Source organism: Trichosurus vulpecula, chromosome 9 (genome assembly GCF_011100635.1).
Source record: "Trichosurus vulpecula isolate mTriVul1 chromosome 9, mTriVul1.pri, whole genome shotgun sequence".
In the NCBI taxonomy this organism is placed as follows: domain Eukaryota; kingdom Metazoa; phylum Chordata; class Mammalia; order Diprotodontia; family Phalangeridae; genus Trichosurus; species Trichosurus vulpecula.
The window spans coordinates 179157818-179174196 of NC_050581.1; the positions used below are offsets into that span (position 1 = coordinate 179157818).

The 16379-nt window shown below is 41.7% G+C and overlaps 1 protein-coding gene across 1 annotated transcript in view; it reads left to right on the forward strand.

Moving 5' to 3' along the window:
• The window catches only part of LOC118832306 (cadherin-related family member 3-like), a 97250-nt gene that overhangs the window by 18546 nt on the left and 62325 nt on the right, over window positions 1–16379 (forward strand). The window lies entirely within an intron of this gene.

The following is a 16379-nucleotide window of genomic DNA, read 5'->3' on the forward strand; positions in this document are numbered from 1 at the left end:
CATTAGCAGTCTAGCTAAACATTGAATTGTAGAAAAGTGGATTCGTATAGCGGATGATGTTATGGTGATAGGAGACGTTCCCTGTTTCCCCAGTTACTTGATTGCGGTCTCTTCTTTTTCTTCCATGTCCAAGTTCCGTTGATTCTTCTACGTATGTGTCTCCTAGAGCTCTGGCTTCTGTGCCTGCTGCTAAAACCATGGTCCTCCATGAAGTTTAGGGCTTTCTCCCTTATTTCCTTGTTCTTAGTCTCTCCCTCTTCTAATCCAACCTCCATACCACTGTTGGATTACTTTACCTCATGCACAGGTCTGAATTCCTTGCTCTACTCCTCAAAAACCTTCAATGGCTCCCCATTTCCTGCTGAATAATTCCACATTTCTTTATCTAGCATTCAAGGTTCTCCTCCCTCTAGGGTCGACCAGCCTTTTAGCCTTATTTCGCATTGCTTCTCTTTGAATACTCCATACCAGAGGTGTCAAATCCACAGCTTAACCATTTCTTGCTGGTCTTGAAGAGCTGTGCAGAGCATTGAGAAGTTAAGTGACTTGCCCAGGGTCACTCAGTCAGTAAAAGAGGCGTCAGAGGCAGGACGTGGTCCCACACTGAGTTCCTGATTTTGAGGCCACCTCTCTAGCTGTTTCCTGTCTTGCTTTTCCTAGGCACAGATGGAACGCTTGTTGAATGAATGAATGAATGTTGTGATTTTCTTTTACCTGGTAGATGGATAGAACAGGATATCACATCAGCTTGTTGGCATTTATTATTGTTGTTCAGCAATGCTACGAGGACAACAAATATTGACCAAGCTTGGTATTTATTTATCAAAGCACGGTGATGCCCCAATGCAGGTGAACAACATGGAGATAATTTCTACCCTCTTGTTGTTCAGTCATTTTGCTGTTATGTCAGACTCTTTGTGACCTTGTCAGGGGTTTTCTCAGCAGACATACTGGAGTGGTTTGCCATTTCCTTTTCCAGCTCATTTTACAGATGAGGAAACTGAGGCAGACAGGGTTAAGTGACTTACCCAGGGTCACACAGCTAGGAAGTGCCTGAGGCTGAATTTGAACTCATGAAGATCAGTCTTTATGACTCCAGGCCTCTCACTCTCCACTGCACCATTTAACTATTCCTTATTACCATTTATCATGTGCTGTTTCCCCTAAACTGAGGAATAAATACAGAAATTGTCTGTGTAGTCATATTATTACCAAAGCTAGTATTAGAATAACAGAATTCATGGTTTTCCAGTAGTTGCATTGGAGATATATGTCTATATCTTTAGGATCCATGTTTTCTTCCAGAGACAGCCAATGACATTAGAAGCCTCATCGATGCTGTTTTTTTAAGAGCATTGAATAAACTCTGGTAATTACATAAAGAAACAGCAGCATTTTGTCAGGCTCCCACACACAGTCTTCTTGCCCTCCTCCCAATAACTCAACACCCTAAGAGAGAATTGGAAAGGTCACAGCTTCCTCTGCAACATATAATTACATCGCCTAATCATGCATCTCACACCAAATCAACACGTACGAGATAATAGTTTTGAACTCACCACCAGGCGGATCTACGTGCTTGCAGATCAGATGGCACACTTCAACGGTTTTTCTGGTGTTCTTGCTAGAGAATTATCTACTCCCTTACCCTTTTCCCAAGGGAAAGCTACATCATGGCCAAATAGGTAAACTTGTAATATAGCATGCAATCACTATGGTTTGCTAGCCAATTAATGGCCCCAACTCGATCCAGATGAAGGCCACCCTGTGTTTTCTCCTACTGACTCAGTGCTACCGGTTGGAGCCTCCGTATTTTACTCAAAAGTGGGTTGGCTTATGAAGCCATAGATAGGAAGACTCACCCATCAAAACGTTCCTTAAAATTTTCACTAAATGAGGAATGACTTCAGTGGTGACGAGAGCCATATGGAAGCCTGTGTTTAATCTCCTCTCAATACATCTAACCTGATTTTGTGAGTCAGAAACTTAGTATGGTTTCTTAGCAACGACTTTCTTCTCTTTAGACTTTCGTTTACTTTCTCTAATTAGCTGCTTCCGGCTTCAACCAATAACTTAGTTATGAGGGGCAGTGGGGTATATGGTTTTAAAAGCCCTTGGAATCAGGAGCAGAGTTTAGTTATGACTAGTGAAAAATCTAACAGTTGTGGTAGTTGGGGCAAATAGCCCATAGGTTCCATTATAGAAGGGACTCCAGGATGTAGGGCTGATGCGGGAAGAGACCCTGGGACAATGTACTATAAAGGGCAAGACAGAGACCCTAGGACACTGGCCTCTTTCAGAGAACCCTGGGATACAGTGGGGTGCCACTGGGAAGTAGGGGTTGGAAGTAGGGTAAGCTGGACCGAAAGAGAAACTCTCTTAGTTGTGACTTTGGCAAGGAAATTTGGGTTTGAGTGCAGGGTTTGGTGCTTATCAGCCATGTGTTTATGCAATTCACCCTACTTCCTTTTAAGTCTTAGGGATGCTTAGGTCATGAGATCTCATCTGTTGTTTTTCAAAATTGTGCTATGTTTCCTTAAACTGGTAAAAAAAAGTAGACTTTGTCCATGTGGCTGCATTATTATGGAAATGTGCGAAATCATGGGTCATCAGAGTTTTCCAGTAATACTGATGGGTACTTATTCAGTATGATTTAAAAACATGTTTGCCTTAAAGAACAGAGACAATTATTGACGCCTGAGACATGGTCCATGTTATTTCCTTTTTTAAATAGTGAATAAACTCCAGTAATTACATCAATAGATAGGTACTTTGGTCGTCTTACTCAACACAATCAACAATCTTTTGTTAAGTGACTAGTGTGTGTCAGGCACTGGACTAGGTCTTGGGTATGCAAAGATAACTATGGAAGTTCTTGGCCTCAAGGAGTTTACATTTTCCTGGGGAAGGAGACTGGGGAATAACTGTTCTTGGCACAGTCCCTGGCACATAGTAGGTGCTAAATTAAATGCTAGTTGACACAGATAAGTAAATATAAGATACATGGAAAATAAATGCAAATTAATTTCAAGGTAGGCAGACACTAACAGCTGGGGATCAGGCAAGGGGTAGCACTGAGGATCACAGATCTGCAGCTGGCAGGGATCTCAGAGATTTTAGTCCAAATATTTGAGACATTTGGGCTTAATCTTGAAGGAACCTAGGGATGCTAAGAGATCATAAGTGAAATGACAACTCCTGCTACATAGGACCAAAGGGCTAGAGATAGAAGGGGACCCCAGGGGCTGATTAATTCAACTCCCTCATTTTACTGGTGAAGAAACTGAAACTCAACAATTTGTCCCAGTTCATTTGGGGAATAGCATTTGAGGTACTTCAGCTGATCCTTGAAGGGAGTTTGGGATGCTAAGAGATAGATGTGAGCAGAGAGAACATTCTAGGAATGGGACACAGCCTGGGCAAAGACATGGAGGCAGATGTCATTTCACATATGGAAGAAAACAGACAGGCTTGGAACATAAAGGTATGAGAGGAAATGAGGAGAAATGAGTGTGGAAAAAATAAATTGGAATCAGACTATGAAGGTCTTTAAATGCCAAACAGAGGAGTTTGTTATTCTCAAGTAGGCATGATTTCATCAGGGCTGAAGGGTCAAGGTTATTTAACAAGCACTTATTAAGCCACACATTCTGTTCACTGTTGGCCCAAACACAGTTCTTACCCTCAGGGAGCTCACCTTTATAAATGCTTTTACAAAGAAATGATTAATTCAAATATAATCAGATAAAGTACAAAAATCCCCCCAAATCTCAGTGGCCTAATCCACCCCATACCATCTCAGCCTTGGGGAAGGGAGGATCAGGCTCTGAAGTTAACTCAGCTCTTCCAGAGCATTGGTCCTGCTAAGTTCACATCCCAAGGCCAAATTGCTGGACTCTTCAGGGTATTGGTACTGGGCTGGCTGTAACCCCCAGCCTGGATTCCTGTATCTCTGGGGGTCTCATTCCCAGCACAGATTGGAGCCTCTACTCCCAAAAGAAGAAGAAAAAGGGCCAAGACCCAGGCCCAACACAGAGGCCACATGGCCTTGGGGAGTGAAAGCCCCATGACCCTTCCCTTTGAAGCATAGTTCTCTCACAAGAAGCTGTCAGTGAGCATGTTATCTTCCTTCCTTCCTTCGTTCCCTCCTTCCTTCCTTCCTTCCTTCCTTCCTTCCTTCCTTCCTTCCTTCCTCTCTCTCTCTCTCTCTCTCTCTCTCTCTCCCCCCCCCCCCATCTTGTTGTACAAAATGACTAATATGGAAATGTTTTACATGATTGTACATGTATAATCTTTATTTGATTGCTTACCATCTCAGGGAGGGGGGAGGGGAGGACAGGCAGGGAGGGATAGATTTGGAACTCAAAACTTAAAAAACGTTAAAAATTGTTTTAATATGTAACTGGGGAAAAATAAAATATATAAAAGTATACAATATTTTATTAATATATCATATGTTAATATATTTAATATAGAATATAAACATAGAATATAATCTATAACAAATATAAATTAGTTAATATACATTGTTACAAATAATTAGGAATATATATGTATACAAATGAAAGAAGCTATCAGTGAAGGACCTTACCTCACCTTCAAATGGGGGAGATAACATTCAAACAACTATCTACATCCAAGAAATATGTAAGGTGGATGGAAGGTTGACCCCAGGAGGAGGAAACTAGCAAGATTCAGGAAATGCCTCCCTTAGAAGGTTGGATTTGAGGCGTCTTGAGCCTCCGCACAGGCTCGAAGTCTTCCTATCGATGTTCACTACTGTCGTCCTCATCAGCCCCAAACATCACCATCACTGGAGTAATAGTTCCACATACTTCATGAGGTGATTATGAAGAAAGGGTCATGGGAATTGTGAAGCATGGTGTCAATATGAACAATTATTGACATCAGGCATTTGATGGGCCCTCAGTTTTTGGAAACTGAACAAATGCCAGGGTAGGCATTTAAGAGTTCAATCCTTTAGAGTGTATGTGATTTTGTGTATGTGTGTGTATGTGTGTGTGTGTGTGTGTGTGTGTGTGTGTGTGTGTGTATGTTCCATCCACCACTACAGATACCAAACCCTCCATGCATTAGAAACTGGTTCTTCATGAGATTCTTTGTGGCCAAAATATTCATCCCTGGATGGCCAACTTTCTGGCAACGAGCCCTGCCTCACTCAGCTAACCTGGATCTTGCGAAGGTAATTTACTAAGATCATATCAGAAGCTTTTTCAGCTTCATAGGACCTACTGGCCAGAGCCTGCCCTTCAGTTGTTCAGTTTTGTCTGACTCTTCATGACCCCCTTTGGGGTTTTCTTGGCAAAGATACCAGAGTAAGTTGCCATTTCCTTCTCCAGCTCATTTCGCAGATAAGGAAACTGAGGCCAACAGAGTTAAATGACTTACCCAGGGTCACATGGTAAGTGCCTGAAGCCAGATTTGAACTCAGAGTGAGCCTTCCTGACACACAGCCCAGTGCTTTATCCACTGTACCACCTAGCTGCTTACCTAGTTGCCTTTCAGGGCAACCCCCCAAATTCACTTCCACGACAAGATGAAAAGGGTTTTAGTGAATGACTGAATGAAGCATTTAAGTGGAAAGCACTGTGCCAAACTTTGAAAATTTAGAAAAGTGAGATAATCCCAAACTTTAATGAGTTCACATTCCAGTGAACAAAACAGCACAAATTAAAGGTTTCAGTGGTTAGTCCCAGAGGAAGGTCCCATAGCCCTTAGGGTGCAGCAGCGAAGCAGATGGGAACAGGTTTTCTCTTCTGTCACTTCCACTGATGAAATCTTAGTTCCTGATGTTGATCCATTTGACAGCGCCAAGGCCTTTAGTGGCAAGGATTTTTTTTTTTATCAAACAGGCCTTGAAGATGCCTAAAACACCTTCACTGGCAAGTTTCATTTTTAATCATCTCATGGCAGTCGCATAGGTCTGAAACTTGTTTTTTCTCTCTAGTCTAGACTTCCGGTGCTGTTTGATTGATTAGTGTCTGCAGCGGATTGGCAGGTGTGGCAAACTCCACCAGGACGTACTGTTATAAACTGGGCTGTTGGCTATTTAAATCCTAGTGCGCTATGTTTAAGGAAAACAACATGTTAAAAAAATCCAAACAACCAATAAGCTAATCTTAGGAGTGTTTGTATACTTTATAATAAAGTTCTTTTGACAAAAGGATTTATTAAAAGTTTTCTTTAATTAGCCAGGCCCATTTACGACATGATTTGATTATTGAAGTTCATAATAAGAAGTCACAGTTAATAGCTAGTTAGCATTTAGGGCAGCCAGGTGGTCCAGTGGTTAGAACACTGGGCTTGGAGTCAGGAGACCTGAGTTCAAATGTGGCTTCAGACACTTCCTAGCTGTGTGACCCATGACGAGTCACTTAACTCTGCCTGCCTCAGTTTCCTCATCTGTAAAATGAGATGGAGAAGGAAACGGCAAACCATTCCAGTGTCTTTGCCATGAAAACCCCAAATGGAGTGGCAGAGAGTTGGGCGTGTCTGAAAAACAAAATTATCTTTCTGTCCTAACACTTTAAGGTTTGCAAAGCTCTTTGCATATGTTATATCATCTGGTCCTCATAAAGATGCTGGGAGGTAGGTGCCATTGTTAAGCCCATTTTGCAGATAAGAGACTGAGGCCAGGAGAGGTTTGGTGAGTTTCCTTGCAACATACATCTGGTAATTGTCCGAGGCAGGATTTAAATTCAGGTCTTCCTGACTTCCAGTCAGTTATCTAGCTGTTTCATTTTAATATCTTTCAAGTTTTATCTTCTTGGCCTCTTTCTAGGATAAAGAAGATGAGATTTAAGTTCTTACATTCTGAATGATCTCTTTCACAAAGGTCTCTGTTATGTCACGCAGGCCTCCACGCCCCAGCAGGGAGGATTTTTATCCCTGCAAAGGGGGATCCAAAGTCTTATCCCTCTGAGACACATGGGGACCTCAAAACCACTTGTATGACCCGATGCTAATTAATAGAGGACAAGTAGAAAGGCAAAGAAGCAAATGACAAAAGGCTATGAATATTTATCTCCAGTATCAGAAAGACTCATCAGAAAGAAGTACCTTGTTTGCAGCTTGAGGTGGAGGAAGGAGTGAATGATGCACAGATGTCCTTATGTAGCGAGGTGTAAGGTCTGGGGACCTTCCAGTAGGTGGAGGTGAGCCTGTGAGTTTTACAATCTGAGCACCCCTTTTGTGGCCACTGGGGCAAGGCCATGAGGCTGACAGAGCCAAACACGCATTAATTAGCACTGAGGCAAATAGATCAAGGTATCTGACTTCATTAAACGTTTGAAAAATTTGTTATCTTTTGTTTTTTAAATCACCTTCATTTCTAAATATGACTGACCTCCCCCACCCCTGCCTTTTGCCCCAATTCTGAGAGTCATGATTTGTAACAAGGCATAAACAAAAAAAATATAAATAAAAAGAGAAAAAAATACAGTTCAGCAAAACTAGTCAGTATGTTAACTGGGTCTGACAGCATATGTGATGGTCTGCTCCCATAGTCCTCTCCTTTTGCAATGAAGGGAGGGAAGTCAGGTGTCTCACATTAAAGAAAATATGACATTTCCCAGAAGTGGCCAAAGATGTGATTGCAGAGGCAGAGGGGAACAAGAGGGCGAGCCTTCTGGGTCTGACCACTGTGGAGGCAGAGGGCAGCAGCCAAGCTGTGAGTTCACCAAGCTCTATTAAGACAGATGCTGGGCAAAGAGGAGCAGCAGCAGGGGAGTTTCTGGACCACACCAGTTGCTGGGAGAGGGAACCATGTGTGCTCAAGAAGGTTGGCTAGCCATAGAATGCCCAGAAACATGTATCCTCCCTCATGCCAAATAGCAAGTTTCCTGAGCATTTTATTGAGGAGGCCCTAAGCCCTTCCCCACTGGCCTGTCAATCTGTGGGAGACTATTTTCCTTTGAATAGAGGTCGAGAATGAATTTGTTCCTTGACTTTTCCCTGTCACTTTGCTAATTTTTGCGATTAGCTGCTTTATTATTTGCTCTATGGTTCTTATCTGGCTGGAAATAGTTCAGATTTTAGATGGAAGATTAAGCTGATGTTGCCTCCCTGGTGTAGGGGGCCAGACGCAAGAGAGAAGGAGACCTAAGTGAAGGCTGAGGTACTCTTTTCTCCCACTCCCATAGAGTTTTCTCTATGACAGCATCATAAATATTTTCAAGGTCAAGAAAACACTTTTGTTAGTGAACCGCTCCTTGGGCAGAAAATGCCACAGTGAATGGTCCTACATTCCCAGGCTTCAAGTAAATGGTGGAGGTGGGAGAGCTGGTATCCACTACTGCTAAAACATAGCAGGAAAGGATTGCCTGCAGCCGAACAGAATCACGCTGAGATGCGAGGGAGATGTCAGAGGGGAAGCACGGCTAGAGCCATTCCTAAAATGGCAGACCCTGGGATGGCATCACCAAGCAGCATAAGAGGGCATCAGGGTGCCAATTAGACAGAAAAGGAGGAGGAGGAGAAGGATTCTAGAGAGAAATTATTTTATTCATTCCAAGAATACTCACTGAAACAGGATAGTTCTTAGAACTCCTTTTAGGTAAAGGAATCCAAAGATATCCTTAGCTAACCACTAAATTCTCCTAAAGTTTCTCAATCCCAAGCTATAATTAGCCTCTGGGGGAAAATTCATTTGAAAGTAGGGAGAGTCACAGACAGGTCCTTAGAGAGATGGGCAAATAAGAGTACTGTTGTCTCAGGAGAGGGGATGGCACGTCCCTTTTATCTCATTTTCTGATCTCCACTGGCCTTCAGCTCAGTTCCCTTGCCCTTTTCCAGGGCTTGCCTTCCCCTACCTACCCCCTTAAATCTCCATGATGCATGGACCAGTGGAAGACTACAAAGCATGGCTTCTGGATGTCTGTACAGAAGTCCAGCATGCATGTCAGCATCTGTGGCAAAGCTCTGGTTGTCCTACTCTATTTACAGATCTGTCCCTGTTTCATAATCAGCTGACGTAATGGCCCAAGGATCTACCTGCTACTAATGAGAAGCTTTTATCCTTTTCCTGATTGTGTTTGGGAGGAGACCTTGAATGGAGCCTCATCTCTATAAGACCTCATAGTTCAAGTCCTTAAATTAATCATTGGAGTACAGTGAATAAATAATTCACAAATGATTGATCCACCTGAACTGTAACATGTTGGCTTAGTGCTCCTCCAGCATTACAAGCTTTGAATTATCCCAGTTGAAAATAAACATGACTTCCTCTATTGGGCTGGTTTCCAAGTGTCAACTTTAATAGCCCTTTTAAAAAATAGCCTCAGACTATTTTGAATACAGGAACTCTCCTGATTGTTAGGACTATGTTTTTTTAATCACCCAGAATTAAATTTTTTAAGACAAAGTGTTCATATTTTAAACAAAATAGAGTTCACATTTATGTAACACTTCAGATTTGGAGAGCATTAAAAAACTCCCAAGCAATTCACCCTTGATTTCTGTGGGATGGATTCCTTTAGGTTCTGATCTCAGTTCCAGTTATTAATGCAGTGGCTGTGGGCTAGTCCCATAACATCCATGGGTAGCAGTTTCTTCATTTGTAATATGAGGATAATAGCCCTAAATTATACTGCTTTATCTCATGGGGTTATTGTAAGGGTCAAAGGAAATTATGGATGTGAAAGTATTTTTCATTAGCTATGACAGAAATGAGTCATTTTTATAAAAATTATTTAGTTCTGAGTAATAATAATGGCTGATACTTACACAGTATTCCAATATTCATAGCACTTTACACTCACATCACGTTTGACTCTCACAATGGTACAGTGGGAAAGATGTAGAACTTTCTGCTGACTTGGAGCCACAGGATCTAATTTTATTGGTAGAGTCATGGGAATTGGCATGAAAGCCAAGAGTCTCTTCTCATGTGGAAGAGGGTAAGCATCTGCTTCCAGGAGAGTTGTAATGATGGACAATGGAAAGTGTTAGAAAGTTGGTGGAGCATGTATAGATATTCTAGAACTGGTTCTGGTCTACCAACCATGCAATGGACAACAGGCTCTTTAGTTGAGAAGCCCAAGTGGTGGAGCAGCTAGGTGGCTCAGTGAGTACAACACCAGCCCTGGAGTCAGGAGGACCTGAGTTCAAATCTGGTCTCAGACACTTGACACATTTACTAGCTGTGTGACCTTGGGCAAGTCACTTAACCCCAATTGCTCTGCCTTGCCCCCTCCAAAAAAAAAGAAAAGAAAAGGAGCCCAAGTGGGGAGCACCTTCCAGATGCCTTGGTTGGCTTCTGATATTCTGTCTGTAGTCCTCTCCTGACTCCTTTGCTGATGGTGTCAGATGAGAGACAATGTTGTAAGAGGAGAGTCCTTGGACCTTATTACTTCTGAGGCTCATACGCGGCCTTCTGAAAACAGGCCTCGGTCCTTTTGCTTTGGCTTTTGCTCTTTTGCATTTTAGGTGAAGGTGACGAATCTGGACACTCTGACCTTGTGGGTTTCAAAAGGTCAGAAGAAGCCTCTGGGAGTCTGGGAATTGGAATAAATGCTGAGTTTTGCTGTCCAACTAGCACTGCTGTTCTGAGGAACATGAATTGACCTCTGGGAGCGATCTTGAGATCCAGTGGGAGCCGAAATAAGGATTCATCTGTTAACCATGCTGCCTCTGGACACGAACTTGGTGGGACCAATGCTATGTAGAAACTGCTAAGTCTAAGACCATTCCCCTCATATTCTTTTGTTATTACTGAATCTCCAAAGTTAAATCCTTTTTTAAAAAAGCCAATTAATTTTAAGTGGATAAATGGGCTACGTACTGGCACCTAATGATGAGGAACATAATTGGGGGGGCTTTCGTTACTAGCATTAGAGAAGAAACACCCCCTTAGCCCACTCTGGTTTTCCCCTAGAACTCTAAAAGAGAGATATAGCATCGTAGCTCTGGGACAGTGGGTCAGAACATACTTGCTGTACTGGCTATGTCATTTACTACTTATATGACCTGGGGAACCTTCCTGGGCCTCAGTTTTGTCATCTGTCAAATGAGGGTGATAAACCTCAGAGGTCTCTTCCTAATCTAGATCTATGATTCTATGAACCCTGTGAGGTAAGTGTATTTAATAAAAAAGGAAACTGAGTCTCAGAGTCATTAAACAATTTGTTTATGGTCACACAGTAAGTGTCAGAAATAAATTTTTTGCACTCTGACACTAACTTTTAAACTTAGACATACATACTGAAAAGCCAATTAAAGCTTAGGTCTTATGTGGTAGCTTTTCAGAGATGAAGATTTTTCTATAGGTTTCCAACCCAAACAGCTAATTAAAATCTGTTTAAAAGAGACCCTCATTGTACAGGTTAGCAGTTCAGGGGTGTGTGTGTGTGTGAATGCCTTAGGCCAAATAGTCCAGAAGGCTGGTTTTGGGTCTTCATTTCAAGGTTAAATGTCCCCCCAAAGTTATTGGCATATCCAAGGATGTCAGTTGCCATTTATTGTATTAATGAATTTTTATTTGCTTTTTATGGGGAATGTAATAGCCTCAGGATCCAATCAACTAATGAACATTTTGACAATGTGCTGGACAGACTCTAAAAAAAGAAATCCAGTCAAGAATAATTCCCTAAAATTTCACAGGCACCCACAAAAGATGAAAAGATAACACATCAAAGGAAAAGAGATAGCAACTCTTGGAAGTTTCAGTCCCTCCCTCCCTTCCAGGTGTAGTAATAAACAGGTGCTGCCCACAGGAGATGAATATAATCTTCCATGGGCATAAACACCATTTTCTCTTGGGCAGGGACAGTGACTGAAGAGTGACAATGATCAGTTTGGGAGGAGAATGTGGTATTTGGAGATTCTAAGAGGAATAATTAGTCATATACATCATCAAAAGCTTTCCCAATTACATGGTAGTGAATGAGATGGGATTAGCGCCAATAATTACGGGTCTGAGCATTTTAATTATATATCCTTCTCTTCAGAGGTTTATAACTCATCTGTAAAACAAACATTAAAGGAGGAAAAAGATGAGTCTGTTAAATGGGAAAGCAGTGCATGTAAATAAGGCTTTCAGAATGTTTGTGGATCTTCCTTGTTTTTATCGATGGTTTTGAAATGTGTCCACCATGTAGAAGGGGCTCAGCTTATCTCTCAGATTGCACCCACAGTTTTCACATTTACATTTGCCACATTTGGAGGTTTTGGTTTCATGTGTGGTCAGAACACATCAGGTGGTCTTGTATGTCTCTGTGAATTGAGCATTTCTGGAATATCCCATTTCTTTTTGTATTTTGTAGGCAAAATTGATAGCTAAAATATTATTTTGACCAAGGTGCTTTAATTAATCACTGTGACACTCTATACTGAAATTAACTGAATAATCGCCAAACTTCCATTCTTTTTATAGTGTGTAGACACCGTCTATTTCTACCCAATAGCAACCAAATCGCACTGGCTTCAAAATAAGATGATAGATTTAGAGCGAGAGGGAGTTTAAAGATGACAAGGTAATTCCAGTGGTGTGGTGGGTTTGGAGTCAGAGGTACTGGGTTCGAATATTGCTTTTTCTATTTCGCTCTCTGTGACCTCAGGCATGTCCCATTACAGAGATCTGCATCTCTGGGTTTATTTTCTCCTCTGCAAAATGAGGGGAATTGAGCAGGTTACATCCAAACCAGAGGTTCACAGCTTCTGTCATATCATAGACCCCTTTGGCAGCCTGGTGAAGCCAATAAATCCTTTCTCAGAATAATGTTTTTTTTTATATAAAATAGAACACAAAGGTTTACAAATGAACCAATTATAATTAAATGTAGCGATCTATCTATAGCTACGTCTACATCCTCTATCTCTATACCAGTTTATGGACCCCAGTAAGAATCAGTGCTCTAAACCCTGTTCTATTTCTAAATCTATGATCCCATCCCCCCTCTCCTTCTATCATTTTACTGATGAGGAAACTGAGGCCCAGATAGTTGCTAAGTGATTTGCTCAAGGTCACACAGGCACTCAAGCTAGGATTCAAACCCAGGTTCTCTATACTCTAAAGCAGAGGTGGGGAACCTGTGGTCTCAAGGACACACGTGACCTTCTAAGTCCTCAAGTGTGGGTCTTTGAGATCTGCGAAGATTGGATTTAGTCAAAGGGCCTCACTTGAGGACCTAGAGGCCACAGGTTCCCCACCCCTGCTCTAAAGCCTTCAAACTCCTGGTACAGTACCATGCTTTTATGTTAGTTATAACTGAGGATCTGTCTATATTGGCCTGAAAAAAACATTTCAGGGAAATGTGCTTACTTCTTAGTGGGAGCACCTTAACTAAAGGTGTCTGCTTACTCTGACAGAGATATAGCCACAAATTTTGAGTCTGGGGCAAGTAGCACAAGAATTGTCTCAGATGAGGGGAAGAAGTGAGAGATAGTCAGAGATCTTGGGACATTGGTGTAGGGTCTGCCAGAGATACCTATGGAATAGGGAACATTGTGAATTGGATGGGGAGGGAGAGGAACTGTTATCTAATAACTTTTAATTTTAACTCGTAGCTCTGTTGCTTCTATTGTATTGAATAATGGCAAGTTCTGTCTATGCCTTCTAAATGTAGAGCTCTGGGGCAAAGTCTCACTCTAGTTGTGGCTCTGATCAACGAGCCTTTTTGACAACAAACAAACAGTAACATCAGCATAATGTCAGCTTCTGATGGCATTCAAAGGCAGAACTACTAATGACATCAAAAACAATTTCTTTGTAAATTTTTTCTGGAGAGTATTTAGTTATCGTGTGTCACTTTCCATAATGTTTTCCCTATGAAACATAATTGAAAATGACTTTGAAACTAATGTAGTTTGTTTTCTATCATGAGATAATAATAAATTCATCCATTCAAGGATGAAATGGAAGGACTATAAACAGATGAGGAATGGGAAGGATTCTTACAAAATTTAAACAAACTCTTGAGATAGAGTGGGAGTGAAAGTTAGAACAAGAGCTGGAGAGGAAGAGGGAAAGAGGAAGAGAAAAGAAAGGTACCATGGAGGAACAGTGAGATAGGAAACGAGGATGGTCTAGTCACGTGACAAGAAGGCTGGAGGACAAATGGGAAGCTAAAGCCTTCTACTGGTAGTCTTAAAATGACTTATAAAGTAGAACACCAGAAAGGTTTCCAGCACAATGAATCAACTGATCAAAGATTAAGCACTTACTGTGTGCCAGATTATGAGCTAAGCTCAGAGATTACAAAAAGAGGCAAAAGACAGTCCTTGCCCTCAAAGTGCTTGTAATCGAATGCAGACAAATACATGCAAAGCACATTTTATGTGGGATAAATAGGAAATAATTAATAAAGGAAAGGCACTAGAATTAAGAAGGATTGCGGTCCCATGTGGTGGACTTTGAGGAGGACATGGACAAGGCTCACATAGGATCGGCTGGCACGTAAAGGTTGCACTCTCCACCGGGAGAGGGAATTCACAAATTGATGAGATGACATATCCATTTGAGTGCTTTGAGTTCAGTATATACAGCCAGGTGGGTAACTGAGAATTCCCAGAGGAAATTTTTTTATGGTGTTTTAATGTTGTGTAGATGGCTGTATTGGATATTGTGAGAAACGTGGTTTTGGGGATCACTGGACTTCCTAGGCAGGGCCAAAGTCCTGAGGAAGAACCCTGTGATAATCCCTAGGGAAGGCTGTACAGACCACAGTACTCCCAGAGGAAGACCAAGTGGTAGCCATCCCTTAATCTGTGGGGATCACAGGGCCTCTTAGGGGTCAGACCCTAAGGAGGACCCAAGTGATGGCCCCTTAGGATGGCGGTAAGATCACAAGGCTCCTGAGACAGGGCAGGAAGTCCCAAGTGATGTCCCCTTAAGAAGGCCATACAGACCACAGGGTTCCCCAAGGGGATCCAGAGTGGTAGCCCTCTTAACACCACAGTGGGGATCACAGGACACCCCAAGACAAGATCCAGGAGTAAGCCCAGCAAGCTTCTGCTGCCTGTTGCTTCCCTTCACTTGACCTTAGGAAAACCCATGTGATTTGCCCATTCACACCCAAAGAACTCAAGACCAGAGTGGGCAGAGGAAGGCATTTTATTACGCTCCCCAAGAGAGCAGGTGTAGTGCTCATGGGAACACTCACACACTGATACAGCTGTAGGAGCAGGGGTAACCATTCCCTCCACTCCTGCTAGAGTCATGGTTAGTTTACAGTCTTTGTTTTTTACATAGTTTTCCTAGGTTATATAGTTTATATAAATAGGATAATAAGGATACAGAAGCAAAAGTGAAGTTAATTAGATTTTCCTTGTCTTAGTTTAGGATTAAATTATATTCTTTTACTTCCCCTACTTTTCCTCTTTAACATATGCAAATCAGTAGGCCTGGATTCTTAACCAAGACCAGACCCTTAGATAAGCTTGAACTGGTTCAAGTGGGTTTGACCTCTCTAATTCCCTAGACTGACTTCTCAAAAAGTATGCACATGCGTACAAGCCTCTGACCTCTCACCTGACCGACCTTGAGGCCTGGTCTCTGCTAAAGCTGGGGTGGGGTAGGGCGGGGAAGCACACCTTTAGTTCTGTGGAAACAAAACTCCTCCTCCCATTTCTTACAGATATGTTTCAGGCTCACAAGTCAAGGTTTTTTGAGTTTGATTCCTAATATTAGTTATAAGGCTTTATACTAACATTCTTTCTCATTCCACATAGGCAAACAATACCAACTGAAACAAGGCTCTTGCTCAAACAACAATGTATTTTGGAAGACAGTTGTCTTATATAGCTATGGCCGGCATGTTATTCAAGTGCGTGAGAGCCATCATAAAGAAGGGGAAAATTGACAAAATCCACGTTAGCTCAAAACATCCCCAGATAATTGAGGCAAAGGGGTATTTTTCCCCATTAATTATCTGGGTAATGTCTTCAATTCCCCCACTTTAGGTAGAGACTTCAGGCAAAAAACACTAAATAACAGTGATATTCGGAAAACCTTAAATTTGTGGCTTACTTTTCTTGTAACTGTAAAACTAGCCCTTTCATCCACAAGATGGCATGCAAGTTTATGATATCCATAGCATAGTGACCACGCTATTGCTAAATTGTCTTTAAAAATTCAACTAATATTGAATGGTCGTGAAAATGAGAATTTATAGCATAGATTGTCACATACTCCCTATTATTGTGTTACCCGTCCTCTTAACTGTTGCCACCTAAAACTGGAAAGTTCTTTTTGCTTCCAGGATCACAAAATTGCAATCTCAGGTCTTTCTTAGGCAGTCCTAACACATTGATTTACTGCTTGATGGTTTTCAAGATGATTTATATAGTCTCATTTTTACAATCATTTATTAGGCACCAACTATATGCGAGGCACTATGCTTTACAAAGATCTCATTATTCCT